Source organism: Talpa occidentalis, unplaced genomic scaffold (assembly GCF_014898055.3).
Source record: "Talpa occidentalis isolate TD23 unplaced genomic scaffold, MPIMG_talOcc4v2.1, whole genome shotgun sequence".
NCBI classification, from domain to species: domain Eukaryota; kingdom Metazoa; phylum Chordata; class Mammalia; order Eulipotyphla; family Talpidae; genus Talpa; species Talpa occidentalis.
Window position 1 is genome coordinate 139,724,782 of NW_026555331.1, and position 21,888 is coordinate 139,746,669.

The following is a 21,888-nucleotide window of genomic DNA, read 5'->3' on the forward strand; positions in this document are numbered from 1 at the left end:
CATCTTGTATGGTCTCTTTCTTTCAGCAGCATGGTTCTACCCCTCTTCTGGTGCCTGGCACCTTCTAAGTCCACAAGTGTGTCCCAGGAGGGCACGCAGTTATGCACCAAGATGCACCAGGCAGCTGCAGTGCTCCAGGGCTGTGTTTTCCCTACACTACTGCCTTTTATCTTTATGGTGTCTCTATCGAGTAGTCATTTATCAACCTTATTTTGCAAATTAAAAAATGAAAATTCAGAAAGGTTAGGGCTTGGCCAAAATGACAGCTGGTAGATAGCAGAGCTGAGTTTCAAAGCCAAGGTTGACTGATTCTAAGAGTGAATGCACGTCTAAAGTCAACACCCAACAGGCAGTTGGTAAGTCATCCAGTGAGTGGTTCTGTAAGCAAGACCTTGTGCTGAGAACTGTTGGGGATCGAGATGCTTTAAGTTCAACAAAGATAAGTGACTGTACCATGAAGTAGAAAGCAATAAGTCCAAGAGAAGAGTCTGCATAAATGTTGAGGATGTTCAGAGGGGTGTAAGGTCCTGTTTTTTGGAGGTGGGGTGGGTGAGTCTCCAGAGGTGGGAATAGAACTTAGATAATCAGGAAGAAAATGGCACAAATTTGTAGCCTGGGTTTGGACAAGAGAAATGAAGTAAGTAATATGTTAAAGATTAAGGAGGCTCATCCTATAACACTTCCTAAAGCAGAGTGAACTAAGAAATTACACTCTATACGTGTCATCAAAGACACCTTCATATGCACGTTTTTTAATCCAATATCCACTTTGGAAACATTCAAGAAATATTTACTGACAGAAAAGAGGATTTATAAGAGTGTAGGGTTTGTGGCATTTCTTTGACTATTTACTTAGCTCAAACACTCTTCCCCATACAGCCCATCCCACACCCAGTCTGGTGTTACAAAGCATGTGACCCAATCCCCTCCCAGTCACCAACAATAAGTTCTGTGTGTCCCTGTCGCGTCACAGGCCTTCATAGTCAGTGACCGAGACCAGCCCGAATCATGGTCATTTCAACTGTACTTTCCAAATTAAACACCCGTGTATTTTAATCTATTTATCTGTACATTGAGTTTTTTTTTTAAACAGTTGTGTCTTTAAAAAAAAAAATGGTAAAATTAACAAAAGGTGTCCTGTAACTAAGAGAGAAAACAGGAGCTACCTACATGAGAAACAGCATGATGCATAAAGATACAAAGGCAGATTAAACCGTTATGAGAAAATAGCAGACCCACTTCTAAAGGCAAGCGAGTGCTCCTCTGGTAAATGTGCTAGGGAGAAAAGCAGCCAGTCGCGTTATGCCTTAAGCGATGACAACCTGTTTCCTCCTTTTTCCTTTTTGTCCTTTTGAAAAGACAACATGTCATAGTGAGACTTTTTTTTTCCCCCAATAACAGCACCCATTCTTGTGACAAATGTTTGCCAAGGGGGTGTGAGGCAGAGGGCGCACAGAAAAAAATAAGACAAAGGCAGCAGAAGAGCTAGGAAACAATAAGACGCCATCTGCTGACAGAAGGGAGGAAGAAAGGAGGAGAAATTTGAGCGCCACTTCAGAATATTGTGTCAGGAAACTCAACAAATCGGCTCTTCGCTTAACCTCGTGAAATAGAAAATCTTAACTATGGAAACATGGCAAGAATTTTTTGTTTTTTACTTTTGTGTATCTCTTGGCTTGGGAATTACTACTGCCACTAAATCAAATCATAAAGACCATCCCGTTGCATTCCCCAATTGCAGAGAGAATTACATTCAAAATTATTTTAGACACTGATGTAGTATTGCACCAAAGGAAGCAGAAATATCTGATGCATTTCTCCTTATCCAAGTAGAGCCAGCTAAGGGATGATTTCTTTCACTAGAATAGTCATCTAAGTTTTAAGGAAACCTGTAGAAAACTACAGAATATTAAAGGATGACTCTACAATTTAAATTTCACTGGGGGGGCGGTTTGTCTGAAAATCAAACAAAATTCTTTGCCTTGATTAGTTTGATCTTCTAGTTTCTACAAATAGGATGCTGGACATTACCACTGATTACATATTAGCCAAGGACTACATCAATCACCCATTCTGTTTTACAGGGAGGCATGAAAGCTTATAGCAGTGAAATGACATGGCTGTGAATGAATTCTAACTAAAGTCTCAGCTGAGGAAGAAGACAGGAGCCATTAACCTTCTCTACACACACACACACACACACACACACACACACACACACACACACGTTTGCATTTTAAATATGTATTTACTCTCTCCTGATATAAGAGATTTCAGCTTTACAGGCAGTTTCTTTCAATACCCTCTCCCGTTTTTGGTGTGTGGCATTTCTTACCATTTAAGAACTATTTGTATATGGAATACCTGAAGGGCAGCGACACACTGCAGGATGGCATAAGTATCTGGAGGATGCCAATGTGGTCTCAGAGCTGCAGCATGTTTCTCGAAGTCCTCATTTCACAGTGCTTGGGGGTGGCTAAATTCACAACGCCGATGATGTCATCAGGCATTTATACAAAAATGCTATTTTCTTTGGTCCCTTTTGTTATTTCTAGTTCTGTTTGATTTTTTTGCATCCAACAGAATTTAAGGAGGGTTGATATTTTGTAAGGGAATTCTATTCTGTTTTTGATTGTGGTCTTAAGCTCTCAGTGTACAACAGCTACAAAAGAACTCAAGGAAAGTGGACCAAGGACCATATCGCAGAGAACATAATGCCTTTTCAGGTCATGTTACAGTCACTCTGCTGCTCCTGGAAGCAAGTATGTCCATTTCTACCTGAATTTAGTGTTGTGTTAATACAAATGATGCCCGCTGAGGGCTCCGGAATCACTAATATTTTTCCCATCATTGACCTACACGAAGGTTTTTCAGAATAAATGATCCACATAAAGCAGGGACTTGCTTTTGAAATACCTTAAGTAACCCAGTTTCTGCACCCTAGAGGGTAGGGGATAGGCAGACACGTGTGCTTTCTGGCCTACCAGAGTTCCCGCTCCAACTGCCCGTGTGACCACCTCCCCATCTCACTTCACACTCCCCTAAAGCTGTTTCTTTCATCTTCCAAATAAACTCTGCACTGGCATCCACATCTCTTTCCGATGCTCTGAAAAAACCCCTCACACCCTGAAGACCCTGAGATCTCTAGTTTACAAAGCAACAGGAGAGTCTTGCCTTAGGTTCAACTGCTCAGTTTTATCATCATCAGTAACACACTGCACGGAGATATTTATTACACAATAAAATGCTGAGCTACGTGGTATGACTGTGAAGACCAGAGTCTAGCAGATTAATAAACATAATTAAAGAGAACACCGAGTCTCATGACGTTTTTCCAGTTCCGATGGTGAGTTACTTCTGCATGAAAACACAAAGTCATGCTACTATGATGGAAGAGATTCTAACGCACCATTTCCCTGGGTGGGTAAGTTTGGTCCCACAAGTAATGTCTGGAAAGCTACTATGTTCCAGACGCTACTTGGCCTCACCCTGGTGAAGACGCCCAGGTCCTGTTCCCAAAGAAGTCGATGTCTGTAAAGAGAGAGGCGTGTGGGTGAACGATCATGAGAAAGGACCAAAAGTGACATTAAACCTGTGGACAAGGACTCTAGAGAGAGTCTATCTGTATAAGGAAAAGGGTCGAACAAGGTTTCTCCAAGGAGGTATTGGATGAACCACATTCTCCAGGATGCCTACGATGCCCATGAGGCATTCCAGGAGCGAGAGCGAGAGTCAGAGTGAGTATCCCGGGCAGAGGGACCAGCCCCAGCAGAAGGACCAGCCCCTGCAGAGGGACCAGCCCCGGCAGAGGGACCAGCCCCGGCAGAGGGACCAGCCTGGAAAGGCAAGAGGCAAGCAGTGGCCCTGTGAGTTCATCTCTCCCTGGCTCCAGCTCAGCAGAAGTAAAAGCATCCATCATAGTTTTAAAAAAATGTATTAACCTTTTCTTCCCAAACTGTAAAATCTTCCTAATGATTAACTGCGTGATGAAAATCAGAGAAGTTTCCTTGCTCAGAAAAAGCCTCCAAAATGCTGGGCCCTCATGTGGCAAAAACGAGGGGAAGATTACCTGACTCAAAATATAGTTACCACCTACATACCATATGATTCCAACCATATAGCATTCAGGAAGAGGCGAAACTGTGGATACACTTAAAAGATCAGTGGTCGCCAAGGTTACCGGTACAGGGGAGGGAGGGAAGGAGACAAATAGGTGGAACAGAGGATTTTCTAGGGCAATGAAAAGACTCCGTATGATACTACAATGATGGCTACATGTCTTATCTATCCAAACTTAGAAAATATGCAACACCTAGACTTTGGCTAATTATGATGTGTTGCAATAGCTTCACCTGCTGTAACAAATGCACACTCCAGTGAAGGCTGTTGATAATGAGGAAGGATTTGCATGGGGAGGTTGGGGGCAGGAAGATACAGGGAATCTCTGTACCTTCCTCTCAATTTTTCTATGAACCTAAAAGTGCCCTAAGGACAAAAAAATCAAATGCACACTTAAACGCATTTGTACATTATTATTACAAAAAGTTCATTATTACTTGTTAAAAGCCCATTAGTCAATAGCCACAGGGGGGAAAACTCCCTACTTTTAGCAATAAGACTCACTCTGTCATCTTCAGCATGTTTGGTTTAACTTAGACTTATTATTGGAGTTTCCATAGCGGCTAACTGCTACTGTCTTGATTACAAAGGCCGATTATCTCTAACTCTTTACAAGAGATCAGAGGTTGTAACAAGGACCAGAGACTTCGGAAATTGTGCCCAGTGTTGGGTATTCTAAGAATTTTTCTACCTGTTTAATAGAAGTAGAGCTTCTTATTTGATAAGCTTCTGATACTTTTTCTTCTTCTGAGCACTATCAACAAGAAAAGTTAATACCCATGCATTCTGAGGACAGGTGTGCAGCCACCAGTCTGCATGTAATCTGCAGGCATTACTCATGAAAGGTAAACAACACTGTTTTCATTGGAATACCACAGGTTGTATTTTGTTAAGAACATAAGGAAAATACTCAAGATTTAACCCCACAAAAATTCAAGACAGGTGAGAACCTGACACTTCATAAATAGGACAGAAAAAGAGCCTCGCACAAAAACATAAAAGGATCTAATTTCATATAAGCAATCAATGAACCAGGGCCTACTAACTTCACTATCAAAGAATGTCTAGTTAAAGCAAAATTATTTGGATCTTAATGATATCAACACACTGGGTCTTTTAAAGAAACTCCCAAAATCCTTATTACTAAACCCTTATTAACTTCCATGAAAAACAGGTAATAGTGTTACCTCTGGCAGCTAATGAGGACTCCTGATGGGCTCAAGGCAGCAGCCAGCCCATAAAAGAAGGCAATTGCTGCGATATTGTCTGCTGAGTTGTCTGTTTTGTTCATTGCTTAGGTGACTCCTGGAAGTAACTCACTTTCTACATTCTCCTGAAGGAAGAGTGCAGCATTAAGTCATTCCTTAGCTGCACAAATAAAATGATTTTTCAGAGTATTTCTGATCTGGTTCTTGGTTTCCTCTGGGGTCCTCTTTTACAGAGCACCATCTGGACCTCCCTAGATGCTACCCCTTTGGCTCAATTGACCAATTCCAAACCTAGGCAGGAAATCAAACACCAGTGCTTCTGACCCTGTTGCATCCCAATCTGGAGCTATCACTAAAGAATGCATTGAAAGAGGAGAACTAAGACACACATCACTTCTACCTGGACTAAGACCCATTGAGAGACCTACGTCCTCCTTACTTATCAGCTGCTTGGCCTTTAGGAAGTGGCATGAACTTTTTTAAGCCTTAGTTTCTCTAACCAGCAAATAAGGAGGCAGAAGCAGAAACCTCAAAGGACCTTTTAAAGATCAAAGTTGTGCTTCCGTGAAATAAACACGAGCAGGAATCCAACGAACTTATGGAGAATATGGCCTGGCCATACCAAGAAAAGCCTCCAGCTGTTTGGTTCAAACCTTGCATTTTCTCAGGAAATCTACCCACTCAGGATAGCAATTTCTGAGACCAAGATTCATGTAGCAATTCTGCAGGACATTAATTTAAAAAAAAAAAAGAATTTCCACTTGTGGAAACTCAGTTAAACGAAGTTAAATCAATTCCTGAACATCTCATATTTTAAAATGTTAAGTGTGTAATGCGGAGCTCCAGGAGTGTTAGAAAACAGCATCTTTCCCAACTTCTCTGCCACTGCATCCTATTTTGTACACAAAAAATCCTGCAGGTCCAGTCATCCCAGGAATAAGCTCAGGGGCTGCTGTTGTAACTAATTAAGAGCTCACTCTGAGATGACAGAAGGGAATGGATTTGAAGTCTCACCCAGGGCACCACCAGGAGGCTGGCAGCACGTCAAGCAGCCTGTCTCTACCGCAGGTTCTGCTGCCAACTCGTTTGCACCGGACCCAGTTTTACCAGACTCCCCAGACTTGCTGGGCCCCACCGCCCTCCAGGCACTGGCTGCCAGGCTGTCCACACCACACCAGCCACCTCAGGTATCTGGCGTCCATCTAAATGCTGCAGGAAGGCTGGTCGCAGAGGCTGCCCCCAAGTGACAACCCAAATAACTTACAACCTTCATTCCACCATTATCCTTGTTCTACATTATCACGTAACAGATATGAGAACGTTCCAGAGTTGTTGTACAATAAGGAGCATTTTTAAAACTACCCAATTTTCTCTAGTGTAGATCTAACTAAAGAAAATGAACTGCAAAATCTCTCTTCAAACTATTCTCTTTTCACAGAAATGTGCCAATTGGCAAATGGCAGTGAAGCAGATACTGGAAATTAGAGGAACAGCACAGGTTTCTTTGAAATTTAAAAAAAAAGTAAAGTTTTTCTGATAAGTATTATTGGCTGAAAAAAACAGTTAACATGTTTGTCACTTTCAAAAAGCCACAAGTGAATTTCTCTGAAAAACCCAACGTCTTTTTCAAAAATCCACAAAACTGGGGCTCTGCCAAAGCATGAATGGTTACAAAACCCAGTGCCGCCTGCTCATGGCCAGGTCCCGTGTTCATTCCTAGAGCCAGGGTAGAGTTCTGGGCCACCCGAGGTGTGGATCTGAGGCCAGCTCTAAATGGCTACTATTTGGGCAGGCTGTTTAATTTTCATTTAACTCCAGTCTCCTAATCCATTCAATGGGAACAAGAACACCTAGCTCCTGGGGTTGTTAGAAGCCTTAAATAAGATGAATCTGGATGGGCCTAGCGGACTGGGACCCACATTAATCAGGATGTTTGGCTGAGGGTGACAGAGTCCGAGAGGCTTACCCAAGAGGTGCTTCTTCTCTACTCAGGTAGGAGCAAGACAGACCAGCAGGGCATCTATCTGCTCTGCTGCTCTGCCATGTGAGACTCAACTTCACGGCCCAAGATGCTGACTACCACACTCCAGGCAGAAGAATGGGAAAGGCATAAAGAAAGAGCAAGAGGAGACACAGCATCACTAAAGGAAGGTTCTGGGGAGGACCCCAGGAAAACACACCTAACATTAACCAGAATTTAGTCGCAAGGTCATAAAGCTGTCGCGTGCTGGGGGTATGAAGCAGGCCTCCCAGGACTTCACAAAGAATGTGTTATGGCTACGGGTTGACAGTCAGCAGGGTCTGCACCGTGACAGCTCACATCCCGTCTCAAATGGCCTCCCTCCTGCAGGGGTAACAATCTGTACACAGTGCTCGGCGCCCAACACCAGGCACGACAGGTTGGCATCCATTCCGAAGGTCCTCTGCTGTGCTGTCTGTTAAATATCCTGAGCATCATCCTTGCCTGGGAAGGCTTGTCTTAAACGTCCACAGCCAAGATTTCCTTTGTATTACATGCAGTTTAGGACACGGTTTCCCCCTAACTAGTTAGCTTCCCCCTTTGTTTCCTTGCTGAGAGAGTACAAGATCCTAGCAACTTGCTTTAATAGAAAAAAATCAGTTGTGCTGAATTACAGGGTTCAGAGTTCTAATAGCAGCGCTGCATTTGTACTCTCTGGGCGCTCCATTTTGGATGTCATGGTCTCCTGTAAGTGGCCCTGTCTCGACCACCCGCGCCGCCCTGCCACACCTCTGTTCAGCGGTGAGCAGAGGAGGGCAGGGAGGGCCGTGGGGCCAATTCATGTTCATGTGCTCAGCGCACACATGACTGTCGTGGGTGGAGTGCGCCGAATGAGCTGGGGTGCTAGCTATTCAAATTAAACTCAATTAACACCAGTATTCATCTTCTTGAAAGACTGGAGCTGAAGCAGGGTGCCCCAGACCTAGAACAATTTCTTTGCAATCCCATCTTTCTGGGTTAATAATTTCCAAGAATTTAAAAACAACATTTTCTAAGCTGTGTCCCACAAAAGTCAAAAAGGTTACATGGGGGGAAAAAATTCAATACCAAGAATATTTTTTTTCTTCTAAAATGTATTAATTGTATGTCAGAAACATCGTTTGCAATAGCTTGCATTGCTGCAAAACAATCTGCCTGTGAGAAATGGTGTGCCGAGCCCCGGGGGCAGGAGTCAAAGAGCAACTCCCAAGGGTCATCTGGTGGGCCCTCTGGCCCTATCCAGCCATATAATCCCTTCTGTCCTAAGCGACCTTTGCCTCCGAAAATCTACTCTGCACCCTACACATTTTAAGGACGTGCTTTATTTTTCCCTTATTTATCTAGATTCTTTTATTTTTAACAAAGTAATACAGACACGTAGTTGCAAGGTACATAAAAGGAAAAGACACACGATGAAGCGGTCATTTTTTTTCTACCTCTGTCTTCCTCTGACTCCAGTTCCCTCCCCAGAGGGAACTATTCTGTTTCCTGCGAATCCCTCCAGATTAGGTACTAGCTAACACACAAGGGAACAAAAATACATCCTGTTTTGCACCAAAGGGCTAATCTCCAGAATTCTGTCTTTTTGTCACTTTAAAAAGCCTAAGTGTAACTCCTGCCAGTGCTCACTGCCAGTCCTGAGGTGCACAAGCTGACACAGGTGCCCCAGGACGTGTGCTGCATCACTGACCAGCGTGTAGTTAACGTCCAGTCTCACAGCCTCAGCAGCACCAACTTCCTCCCCAATTAACTTACTGCGGAACACTGATTCTCAGCAGAGTTGGAGGACACGTGTCTTTAGAGGGAAAGATGGGAATCTTGCAGGAGGGGATGAACGTGCAGGGAAAGCTCTCCGTCCAACTCCCAGGAATTCTGGCGAGTCTTCTGGACAGAGCCCCCTCCCTGGTGGAAGAACCACTGCATTTAATGAGAAATGTATTGGAATGAAGTGTCTAGTGCAGCACTGTCCGAGAGAACCTTCTGCAAAGTGCGAATGTCCCACACCAGTGCTGTCCACACCACGCCCAATGGCCACATGTGGCTACGGAACACTTGAAATGTGGCTTGTGCAATCAAGGAGCTGATTTTTTAACTTCATTTTAATTTAAATAGCCACACATGCCTCAGTGGCTACTGTCTTGCACAGTGCTGGTCTGCTGAACAGTGGGTGGACGGAAAAAGATGATAAAGCTGAGGAACAACAGGAAACATGTGTGCCCCTTATGTAGGGTGAACTCAGTCGATGAGGCTCAAGCTGCATCTCCTGAGTCGTCTTAACAGACTCAAGCCTGAGCAGGCATTTCCAAAAGTAAATTTTTAGTTAAATTTGGAACAAGCATGGAAGATATGTTGCAATTACCTCTAAAATCTGAAATTAAAATGGTCTGCATTTGCTAAAACTGTCTCATTACGCACTCTGCTTTACATTTTTCCTGGCGTGATGGTGCATGTGGATCATGCTAAATTAACAGTTTCCCTGATAGGTGAAAAAAACAAGTTGCAGGAGAGTCTGTACAATATTATGCCAACTCTCTATCTATAGACACATTCATATAGATACATAGATATACACATTTGAGTGTGAACAGATGTCATCTGCAGCAGTGGTGTCCCAAAGGACATCCTGTGACAATGGGAATGTTTCATGACTGGACCATTCTACATAGCAACGCCTAGTCCCAGGTGGCTACTGAGCACCTGATATGGCTAGTATGATGGAGGCATGGAAGGATTAATTGTCCTTCATTCCAGCTGACTTAAAAGTCAATAGCCACAAGTGACCACTGGCTACCTTATGCGAGATGGCATGGGACTGGAAGAATAAACCTCAAACTCTTAGTGGCTAACATAAGGGGTTTAAGACTGGGCAGAGGGGCCTCCCTGGTGGCTCAAGGGGTTGAGCACAGTGCTGTGAAGCTGTCCGCAGCCTCTGTGGTATGAGTTCGATCCCCTGGCTGGCCAGGGAGCAACCCACATGGCACAGCAGACCTCTCCTGACTCGTCCGCTGCTCCCCTCAGCAGTGTACTTCGGTCCATCTGCCTATTCTGTTCCCCACTCTGTCTCTGGTAAATCCTCTGACCCCCCACACCTCTGGCCTGTACCCCAGTTCTTGTATACATAAATAAATCAATCTTTAAAAAAAAGACTGGGGAGAGAAAGATGAAGTTGATACACCACTGCATTGTTTGGATTATTTCATTTTGTATAACTGGCATGTACAAGCTCATTCAACAAGCAGGGAGGGAATCATCCTGGACTGGCTGACCTGAACCACAGAAACACCTTGCTCACAGTTCTGGGGGTCCCAGATCAGGGTGCCAGCAGGGTGGGATCCAGTGAGGGCTCTCCTTCTGACCTGCAGAGGGCTATTTCTTCAGTACATCCTCAAAAGGGGGTGACAGAAGCGAGCACCTGTCTCTTTTCCTTTTCTTACATGGACACTAGTCCCTCATGAGCCCCCCCCCCAACTCTCCTCTCCATGCCATTTAAGCCTAATTATTTACCAAAGGGCCATTTCCAAATACCCTAATACTGGGGGTTAAGGCTTCAAGATACAGATGAAGGGTGATTGTAGAAGGGCAAAAACCACGTGTAATAGGAGGAACGGAAAATTCCTTCTATTTTGTGCCTCTTCTGCAGGCCACTCACTCAGCTTACTAGGTATTCCAGAAATGTCATTCTCAGGTCTCAGAAACCTGGTTCTTGACCATCTGAGACAATGGCCCTTCCAACCAGAGAAGGGCCCAATCTCAGGGCCTCAGATATGACAAAGCTAGTTTGAAAAAAAAATACTAATGATCCAATGTCCTCATCTCTTTACATATTTTCTTACTATGGAGGCAACACTGGTTTACAATACTGTGTAAGGTTTAGGGAAACAGGCTCACCCCTCCTCAAAAGTATGTAACACCACTTCTTGACCCTCTCAGGTAACAGGTGGAAGCACCGGACAGACGACAAGCAGAGTTGGAGATGACATTCCATGTCATACCCTCACCCATGCTTGTTCGCGCCAGAGGGAAGGGGAGGTTGGAATGAGCAACAGTAAAGTGGCTTCAACCCCGGGGTGCCTCGACACACCAGCTTTTTCCAATCTAGTGGGAAGTCAAAGACAGCTTCAGCTTCTCACAAGCCCACTGGCTTCCTCCTCTCCATGTTTTGGGGGAGCACTGCAGCTTCCCACAGGTCCCAAGGTCTGAGGCACTGGGGCGGCTGGTATGACCAAACACCACCTGTAAACTAGCACCCCAAATCCAGACGTCCTGGCCCAGAGCAGCCTGTGTGTTCAGCCGCTTTCAGAGTTGCTGTGCTGTCTCCAGAGAGGGCTGGAGAGAAGACAGGGCCAGGGCCAAGGAGGGGTGCTTAGTGGACACAGCTTCTTTTGGGAAGGTGAAAATGTCTCAGAACTGACCAAGCTAGCCCAGAAGCGTTCACTTCAAAGTGGACTGCATATGTTACATGACTTTCACCCCCAAACAATCAAACAGCGTCCATATAAAAGATAGGTAGGAAGAGGGGGTGATCATTCTTTCACCCAACATAGAGCTGCACTGAGGGCCTGGGGTGCTGACCGGCACCCCTCAACGAGTGATGAGAGGCACTGGAGCCCTATCTTCCAATCCTTCTCAACCAGGACTTAGACTATTTCCCCCACCCTTCACACAGCCTTGTCCTTTGCCCATGCTGACCGGACCATGGGAGGGCCGGCCAGGGAGCCCACCCTGCAACAGGCCCAGTCTGTGCTCCCCAGGACATCACACTTGTGACTCAGCCACAGATCTGGCTGCTCAAGTTATTCTCTCTGTTCATATCTTTTCATCTTGTTCTGCTGTTTCCCACCCACACTCCCGAAGAAACTCTCACTCAGCATTCTTCCGGAATCTGGCCCTGTGGGTGAGTGCCATGTTCCTCCTCTGGAATGCTGAGAAGGTTTCCCGGAGGCTCTGAACACACTGCTCTGGCTCTGACTGAACACTGTGTCCAACTCAATCTGAACCGTCAGTGTAACTAGTATGACTGTGGCCAAATCACCACCGGTCGCTGGACACCACCATTACCTCCTGTTAATATGGACTATTCCCCCAGCCCAGTAAACAGCACCTTCCTCCACCTAAAACTCAGCCTAGGGGCCTCCCCTGGTGGCACAGCAGTTGAGCACTGGGCTCAGAGGCTGCCCGCAGCCTCTGCAGTGCAGGTTCGTTCCCCAGCCACTGGCGAGGGTGCCACTAAATAAATAGATAGATAGATAGATAGATAGATAGATAGATAGATAGATAGATAAATAAACAATAAATAAAACTCAGCCTAAACATTGTGGAATTATTCTTGGCTTGTCTCTCATACCCCACAACCGATCTATCAGCAAAATGCACCAGCTCTACCTCCAGTGACAAGGATGCAGCCAGCGCCTCCAATCCCCCAGGGCCCAGCCAGTTCTCAGCCCCACCCACTCAGCAAGACCGTATCACTCTCCCACTCTCAGCCCCAGCATCCATAGTGACCTTTTAAAGTGAAAGTCCAGCTCTGAACCTCAATCCAGAGGCTTCCACACCACTGGGAATCAAACCTACCCACCCACCAACTTGGGGCTTACACGAATGCATGCCCCTTCTCTGTACCTCTCCAATCTCACTTCCAAATGTCCTGTCCTGTCTATTGCTAGTTCTGCTCCAGCAATGCCTACAAAGCGAGCATCTGGGACAGCCTCACCTGGGAGGCCTCTGAGCCTGCAGCTGCCAATGTGGGGAAGCCCTTCCTCACACACTCAGAGACTGTGTGTGCCCCCGCCTCAGAATTGAGGTGTCGAAGCTCTAATCCCCAACACAACAGCCACCTAAGGCAGGGCTGTGGGAGGTGATCAGGACATAAAGGTGGGATCCTCATGAGTGGGAGGAGGATCCTTTGAGAAGAAACAGGACAAAAAAGCTCTCTCCCCACAGTGTGTGAATACATCAGGGCGGCAGCCATCTGAATCCTGAAGGGATATGCTGGCACCCCCATCTCGGGCTTCCAGCCTCTGGGACTGACAGATAACCCTGCCTCTGTTTGCTCTTTTAAATGTAATACACTTAAATCTCAAGCCTGTGATGGAAAGTTGAGGTGGGCTCTTATGAAAGTTAATGGGGAGAAATAAAGTGTTTTGGGAGAATATGTTACATGTGACAATCACCGGAGTAATAAATGCACCGTCAACTCAATAAAAGCAGTGTGATTTTCAGGCAGAGGAAGGGTCCCGCCACCCCACACGCTACAACCAGGCTTTGAGCTAGTTCATTTCACACCTCCTCACTACGCACTCAAAGCCAACACTCCACACGTAAAGCAGCCATAACTATACCCTGAATTCTATAGTTGATGGTCAACCAGGAAGCATGGAAAGAGGCGACATGGGCAAGCAGAAGACCTGTATTCACAGCACACAGGAGCACAGCTTTGCTGCCACATGCCCCGCTAAGGGACTTGCTGGGTGAGCAAGCCCCCATCGATGACTTCACCTCTCTGTGAAATGAGGGTCATGTCAGCAAATGTACAGTGTATTCTAAGATCATGTGAGGTTACATAAACAAAACCCTTAGCACAGACTTCACTCTACTGTGCTCAGATCACCCATTTAGATGTTTCTCTCTTCTCATCACCAGAAGGAGAGTGCTGTGTCCTTAATCTCTAAATCCCCAAAAGCCCAGTTCTGGAACTGAGCAATTCACCTATCAATGAATAATGTCTACTTTTATGCATAATTTTATGTGAAAGTCAAAGAGCTAAGAGAAAGAAAAATAATAATAATGGGAAGAGCAACAAGTCAAGCAGGGGAAGCAGGTGGGCGCACAGCAGAGCCGGCAGCCACCCGCCAAAGGCGGGTCAGAGAACCAGCAACTCAGAGCTGACCTGAGGTTTACTGAGAAGAAGGGGATGGGGGGCAAACTGTCACCCCTCCCTGATCTGCAAACACACCAATGAGATGCACTGAAGACAACACTTTAAGAACAATGTAATAATAAAACTGATCTGTCTGGGAAAGTCCTGACCATTTCTAATCTGAAAGATGCAGGTCAAACTTTCCCCTGCATATATGTGGATCTGAGCCTCAGGGACTCTTTCTGAGGGTGCGGACCCACTCATCAGGCATGGAGAACGGTGGCGTGTATGCCTAGCGTGGTATCTAGCTAAGGTCAGAGTCAAGTGCTGGGTTCCACACAAGTTCTCCCGGACAGCTTGAGTCAAAGGCCAGGAACCTACAATAAATTCCAATTTTCCTCCAGCAGAAGCCAGAGGACAGTGGTATAAAAAGTTTTCACTGTACTTGAAAGAGAAAATAGACGTCTGTACTTGCCTTCAGACAACTGTCAGTTGGAAGGAGATGAAACCAACAGAAACGGCTAAGGCAGAACAGTACAAGAGATGGAAGGACAACCAGAAGGTCATCAGGTCACAGACGCCCAGCGACAGTGGCAGCTCCATGGTGGCAGGTGGAACAGAGTCCTCCTCTAGGAGAGCAGCATCTAACAGGAGGAGGAGAGGCATTCAGAAATTTGGAGAGCACAACTAGCTCAGCAATAGTCGCCATGGAGACCAGATGACAGACAGCAGGCCAGGGTCATACAGTGCTACACAGGCAGTGCTGGAGCAGCATCCAGAACTTATGTGTCCCAGTACCAGTTTGCCCAGCTGCATGATTCTCTCCAACAGCCCGGGCGGGGGGGAAATGGTCAGGATGTGTAAGGTCTTGGCAAAAATGATTTAAAACCTGGTTTCTAAATTGGATAAGGAGGAAGACAAAGTAATAAGACAAAAGGAGAGGAGGAGAAACAAGGGAGGCACAAAGCCAAGCAGAGGTGGCAGGTGGGAGAAGCTACCAGGGAGGGATGGTTTGACACAGCAGGAGTCCAGGGGGTGAGTGGTCTTAGTGAGATCATGGTAAGGTGGCGAAAACTTTGTGGGACAAGGTGATGGACAGGAGGGTGTAGCCAAGTAAGGCATCTCCGACTGACTGATCTGAGCCATCAGCAATGTCCAGGGATTGGAGAGCTGAGGAGAAATTAGGGGTTGGAGGCATGGAGCACACTGAAGTTCCAAAACCCCCCTGGTCAGGGTAATAGTGGGTCACCCAAGGGAGTTGGAGCAGGATGGAGATCAAGCCAGCATGGGAATAATGGGTGAAAGCGAGTCTGTCACATAACTAACAGGATGATCTCCCCACTGGTGCACGCAAACTAGCCACGTTCCCATTAAAATGGAATTTAGTACAGGTTAAGGCTACATGGGGAGAAATGGGAGGTTGTGCACAAAGAACAGGGCTGATACCTGCATGAGGAGCAGCCAAGCGCTAGTGCAGTCCTGTCAAGTATGGCGCCACCACTGCCACCTTCTCAGTAGTTTTACAGCTGATGTGCCTATTCAACAGTTCCTGCCAATTTTCAATCTGAAAGACATTAAGTCCTTTCTCCCCTCCACTTCATACAGAATGAATACTGGTTGACTATTTCTATGTATTACCACAGGTTTTCCCAGATAAAACCTTTGGTGATTGGGAACTTCATCTCAGAACGTATCAAAGGGCTCCCTACATTGTCTCCAATGCTCACAGAATGGAAGTAAATTAATATTCTATCCTGTTAGACTTTCTAATGCAACGTTCTATCATCATCTTATATCAAATGGAAACAAAGATTTTCTCAAAAATCAGACAACTATTTCCTTGTCATTTATACTGAAGATGTAGGAATCTGGTGTATTTTTACTATCTCCCCATCTTGCAATATTTTGTCACTGATTCAACCCATTTATGGTACAGATTTTGGTGTTAATGAATTTCCTGAAGAAATTTGGCTCTTCTACTTCTCTGAATCCACGTGTCCAGGTATTGTCCCTTTGGGGAAAGATCATTGACAACCACACCTCTAGTCCCCATTTTCCCAACAGGGGTGGCACCCCCATCCTGTGGAGCAACCCAGGAATAGCGCTTTCAGTGTAGCTAGAACAAGATGACCTTGTACAGCAACTTAACCTCTTTGGACCTTAATTTATTCATGTGTCAAATAGAGAAAATAATAGTGAGAACTCATAGGGCTTTTGTATTGATTTGTGATTTAAAGTTAATGCCTACAAAGCATTTAGGACAGTACCTGGAACACAGTTAGTGCTAGAGAAGCATTTCTGATTCTTACAACATTTATTTGCATGTCTCTCCTTTTGGACTTAATAGCACCTTTTAACCTTTTAAATAGACCAGCTCTTAATTTCTGTATCCTCAATACTACCACAACAGGGACTAGCAAATTGGACATATTCAGTGAGTGAATGCATAACGCAATTTGACAATTTGACATCGATTGCTATCTCACCAAAAAAAGTGAAAATGCAGATATTATAAATACTGTTGTCTACCTTCTTTTAAAATAATTTAGGCCCTTCATAAACTACAGCCTGACATTTCAGATATGTGTTAAAGGAAGCAAGTTCAAACCCAGGGTAGAATTGCGCTGTCCATGGCACAATGACGTCAAGGGCAAAATGGACTTGTCAGGATCAAGTACACTTGACTCTAAAGATTAGAACATTTCCATTTTGGCTATGGGGGAGTAGTCCTAGATCAGGACTTGCTAATAATTTCTTTTCTTTAGTGGATCTGGGAACCTAGGGAGGAGGTGAAACAAAGTTTAGCTACTTAATCCACCACATTTCTGCAATAGGAGCATCTCACAATTGCTATCTGTGGAAGGGAATCGACTGGCACACCCGTGCTAATCCAACCGTTGTGGTTACCAGCTCATGTGCTGTGAAACCCACATGCGGGCAGAGCGGGAGCCCCCTCTTGTTCTCCCCTCAGAAACAGTCATTTCTGTATCTCGGTGTCCATAGAACATCTGAGCTGGGATGACAGCACGCCCTCCTTCATAGTAACACTGCTAATATTTTACTATTCTGGCTCCTGTCGGTAGCAGTCAGACCACCAGTGAAAACGAGTCTGTCACATAACTAACAGGACGTCCTTCTCATTAAAATGGAATTTAGTACAAGTCCAGGTTAAACAAAATCTGGGAGAAATGGTTAGCATATCCTTCAGGCCATGCAAGTGGAAACCTAAGAGGAAGAATAAGAGTGAAGAGTTAGCGGGAAATCAGGAGCACAATGAGGCTGGACGCGTCTCCTCCCGGCTCACCATCTCCCACCCTGGCATTCGAGCCACAGAGCAAAGCATTTCGGCCATCTAAGGAGGACGGAACCAACTAGACCATCTGGATAAATAAATCCAAGCATGAACACTGAAAGAGGAAATAGGATTAGTAAACTTGCCTCCTCCACAGGCTGGAGAGTCTGGTGATGGTGATGAGCTCAGATACCAGCACACGGAGAGAGAGCTCATACTCGAAATTACGTCACAGTAATTACGTCACTTCTAGCAGTATGCTCTCTTCCGCCTTTCCAAATAAGCCAGCATTGATACATATATACAGTGTTAACAGATTACATACAACAGACGCGCACAAACACCCTTTTAATGACTGTATTTTTCTATAATGATCAGGCCTTTTATTTGCTTGTTTTAAATGAAATCATGAAAGCTGAGGTCGCAAATCTGACAAGAACTGCATGTGAGGATTAAAATTTCCAAGTACATACCTCTTGGTTCCTCATCCTTTAATTACTGCACACACGGTTGCCTAGGAAACTCCTGGCCGAATGAAGGCTCAACCGATCCGTCATTCCCAAGCTCGTGGGTCTGACTCATCACCTTCGCTCCCACGAAGTCCGTCCTTCCTGAGTTCTTAGAGGCAGAGATTTTTGCAACCTGCATGACATTTTTAAAAAGGGAGAATTGTTTATTTTGCACATAGGCTTCTAAAGGAAATAAAAGGCAAAGAGGCCAAGTCTTTATTCACATCAAATATAGACAAGAAATGCATTTTCTCAAACATACCCACACAAGCTACACCAGATAACTGTGGAGTGTTATTTTTATGGCCATGGGATAAGCTGCCAGTGACTAAATATTACTATCAAAGAGACGAGAGAAGACCCTAAAATAGTAAGACCTCGGAGATACCAAGGGAGAAAACAGAGGTGTGTAGCCACCCCTGGCCCCAGCCATTGCAGTCAATACTCCCAGGTCAGGCCCTCTGGTGTTTCTTGCAACCTGGCACACCCAGAACGACAGCACGGCATGGCCCTATGGCCACAGGACAACACGGACCGCCACAGGACAACATGGACCGCCTGCCACCTGGGAGCGGGAAGTGCTCAGCAGCATTCCAGATCAAGTGCTTTATTTTTTCAAATGCAATTTTCTAACAGATTGTAAGGAGATTAAGACGTGCGGAAAAAGAAAAATATCGGATGGTTTCACATATAGCAGGAATATAGGGGAACCAAATAAGACATCAGTAACAGTACAGAACACAACAAAGCAAAAATGGACAATTATAAACCAGAGACATCCTGCAGGGGAGGAGGCGGGAGAGGGGTCAGAGGGAGGGAGGGAGGAGCCCAGGGGACTGAGGTGATGGTGCACAGGTGCCTTGGAGAAGGAAACTCTATGGGGACTACACTTGAGGGAGTGGGGGGAAGCACGTATTGTTTAAAAATGGACAATGACATAAAAAAATTAAAGAAAGACTTGTGCAGGAAAACTCTACCTTCCAGCCAACTGAGTTTTTCAACTGAGCCCAAAGATGTTTAATAGGACGCTCTTCAACAATTTAAACATTCAACAATGATCTCATCAGTCATTCTCCCTCTAACACATCCCTATCTAAAGGAAACCTCCCATACCCGCCAGAGACCCCTTCCCTTGCATGGCTGACTGTAATGCGATACCAGCATGTGCTCAAAGCTAAACTGTCTGAACGCTAAAATTTTATTGAGGCTTTTTGCAGTGCAAAAATAAAAAAATGACCTAAGAATTATATAAAATAAAATAAAATATTTTTTTTTTTTAAAAAAAGCTAAACTGTCTGAGAAGCTGCCTTTTACAAGCCCTGACCTCGAGCAGGTCTTGACACCATGCCATTTCCTGCACACCCGTGGTCTCCAGCCTCTAACAAGGCCTCGAATACAGCAACTCCCTTGCAGCCCCTTCCTTCTCTCTGCTTATATGTATCCACCGTCCCAAATCCACATCACGTATTGGTTACTGCAGGCCCTCCTCAAGAGCTCTTTCCACATGCATGCTCTTTATCCTACAAATCCCTTTAATTCTGAACTCCCACCTCATTGCTTGAAAGAAGCACCGAATAAATGTTTGCTGAATGACTAAATGTTAATCGCCTAGGAGGGCCTCCATCTCAGGCAAAGGCATTACATCCCCGGGTACAATCCACTTTTAGAAGCTGAGTTTGAACCACATCAAAAATTAAAGAGGAAAACTTGGCACTGGGACTGTTACTCCTGCATATTCGTGTTAAGGAGAGAGACAAATTTGAAAGACATCTGCTGGCAGAGACAGTAGCTGTGCAGCCTGGAAACTCTCTCTGGGCTGCAGCCTGGCTCTGAGAAAGGCCCCCTTGAATGGGGCCAGGGGTTGGGGCTGGGGCCCCTGGGGCAGCCTTTCCAGCATCTTCCTGCAGAGATAGGGACTTACAGGAGGAATCTAGTGCCCTGAGAATGACACAGGGGCCAGCAGGAGGTATGCCAGTCCCAGAGAGGTTGCACTATTTTAATGTAAACTTTCCTAACAATCTATAACCAGAGAAAAATACAAGGTATTGTACAGGAGAAGCACAATTTAGAAGGAGGAAACAGAAGACAGATAGCCATTTTAAAGTGTCCTGACAGGGGCTGAATCTTCTTGTCATACAAGCATAAAATTTATATTAGGTAAGTTAAGGGGACCTAAAGGCTTGAGGATGAACCAGCAAAGTTCAGGGGTAACTCATTTTTGTTGTTGTGCTGGCCTCTGGGTGGGGGTGGAAGGACTTTCAAATGTCTTGAGAAAACACCGTCTCTGTCCCCCGCCCACTTCCCCCCACCGTGCACCTCTCGAGAGCTGGGTCCCTGGGAAGCAGCCCCACTGAGCACAGGGCAGGTGCTGGAGCCAGGTGGTGGGACCTGGGGCTCTGCTTTCTGTGCTCCAGCTGTTATCTTCTTCCTTAAAAGAACTTTCACTTGTTCGTCGTCCAAGTGCGCCTGCAAAGTGGGAAGCTGATGGCAGGCTCCCGTCTGCTGCGGGGGTGTCACATGTTCTGAGGGAAGTGGAAATAGAACCTGTCCCAAGAGACAGGCCTTACACGCACGCTTGGCAAGGGGCAGGTGGGCCGCACTGTGACTTCTGACTTTCTCACGGTCACCAGCCGAGCGTGATGCGGCATGGCACTTCACCCTACCGTGGGCAGGTCCCCCCAACACCTCCCCATATCTCATCTTCTTGAAGATCACATTAAGATCTTAGAAAATGGCCTGGATGGTAACTGTGGACGTATACCTACAGGACAGCCTCCCGCCTGGGCGGCAGACACAGGCCACACAGTGACGGGAGGGGAGAGAGGCCCGGCAGAAGCTCTGCAGACCTGGCTTTCCTGACTGCAGAAGGGAGAGTCAGGATGTAGCCAGAGACCTCATACTTGGAAGGTCTCTTTAAGCTACCAGGTAACACATTAATTTTTTGTATTTCCTTTGAAGATGTTCGGCGCCTCTCATTCTTGCACATCCATACTTAAAACAGAGAATGAGTAATATTAAAACAAAGTAATGGCACAGTGGACAGCCCTCACACGACAAGAGTAAGACACCATCCTACAGTGCTTATATATATGAAAACTTCAAAAAGACTTATTATAGCCCATGTGGGAATCCCCTACGTGAGTTTAGGAATCTTTTAACAGACTGAAAGTAGATTTGAGGGGCCAAGGGAAGGATTTCCCCTGTGGTTGATTAAAAACATTCTTCTTTTTTTGAGTTGTCATACCAAGCGACCAGGAAGTGAGTAGAAGTCCTCTTAAAAATATTTTTTTGGAACTTTTCCCCCTCTTACTAGATTCTAAAATTGACTTAAAGTCAAAGTACACTAACACTCATCTCTTAAACAAATTCACCATAAGAAGAAGGAACATGAAGTGCTAATTATCTGAAAATATACTTTGACCAGTGCAACCTAATGACACAGCTGAGACCATGGAGGAGATGTTGAGACCATGGAGGAGATGTCTGCAAATGCAGGGCTGACGGATCAGTCACTGCTGGCCACCTCATGTCTATCACAAGGGCTGTTGAAACCCGCAGTCCCCTAAGGGCCACAAAACTGTTTCAATGGACAAAAACACTAGTTTTTCCTGATTGTTTCAAGGACATTCCTATGATAGGCTACACCAGACTTCAGAAATAAACTGAGGTGAAGATGTAGATGAGGTCATCTGAGTGGAGTGCAGAAGAGGGGTCAGACCAAACACCATCTCCACAGAGACCCAGGCCTCTGGGTTCTGCACTCCCAGGCTGGGGGCTGGGGGGCTGGCAGAGGTGATGGAAGGAAGCGACAGAGCTCTGAAACTCACGCAGCTTTAAGAAAACTTTGCACACAGAACGATTTCCAGCAAATTGATAAGAACACATACATTAGAGTGTTTATTTGA

General features: G+C 45.5%; 1 long non-coding RNA gene across 7 annotated transcripts in view; it reads right to left on the reverse strand.

Annotated features, from left to right (window-relative positions):
• Window positions 1-21,888, reverse strand: part of LOC119247014 (uncharacterized) — a 157,168-nt gene that overhangs the window by 80,410 nt on the left and 54,870 nt on the right. For 5 of the 7 annotated variants that reach the window (XR_008550858.1, XR_008550859.1, XR_008550861.1 and 2 more), the window contains one exon: window positions 17,948-18,116. This is a non-coding gene — a long non-coding RNA (uncharacterized LOC119247014). Of the gene's footprint in view, window positions 1-14,658; window positions 14,827-15,628; window positions 15,747-17,947; window positions 18,117-21,888 lie in introns of those variants that run through there. The other 2 variants (XR_005125638.2, XR_005125635.2) reach the window with 2 other exon arrangements.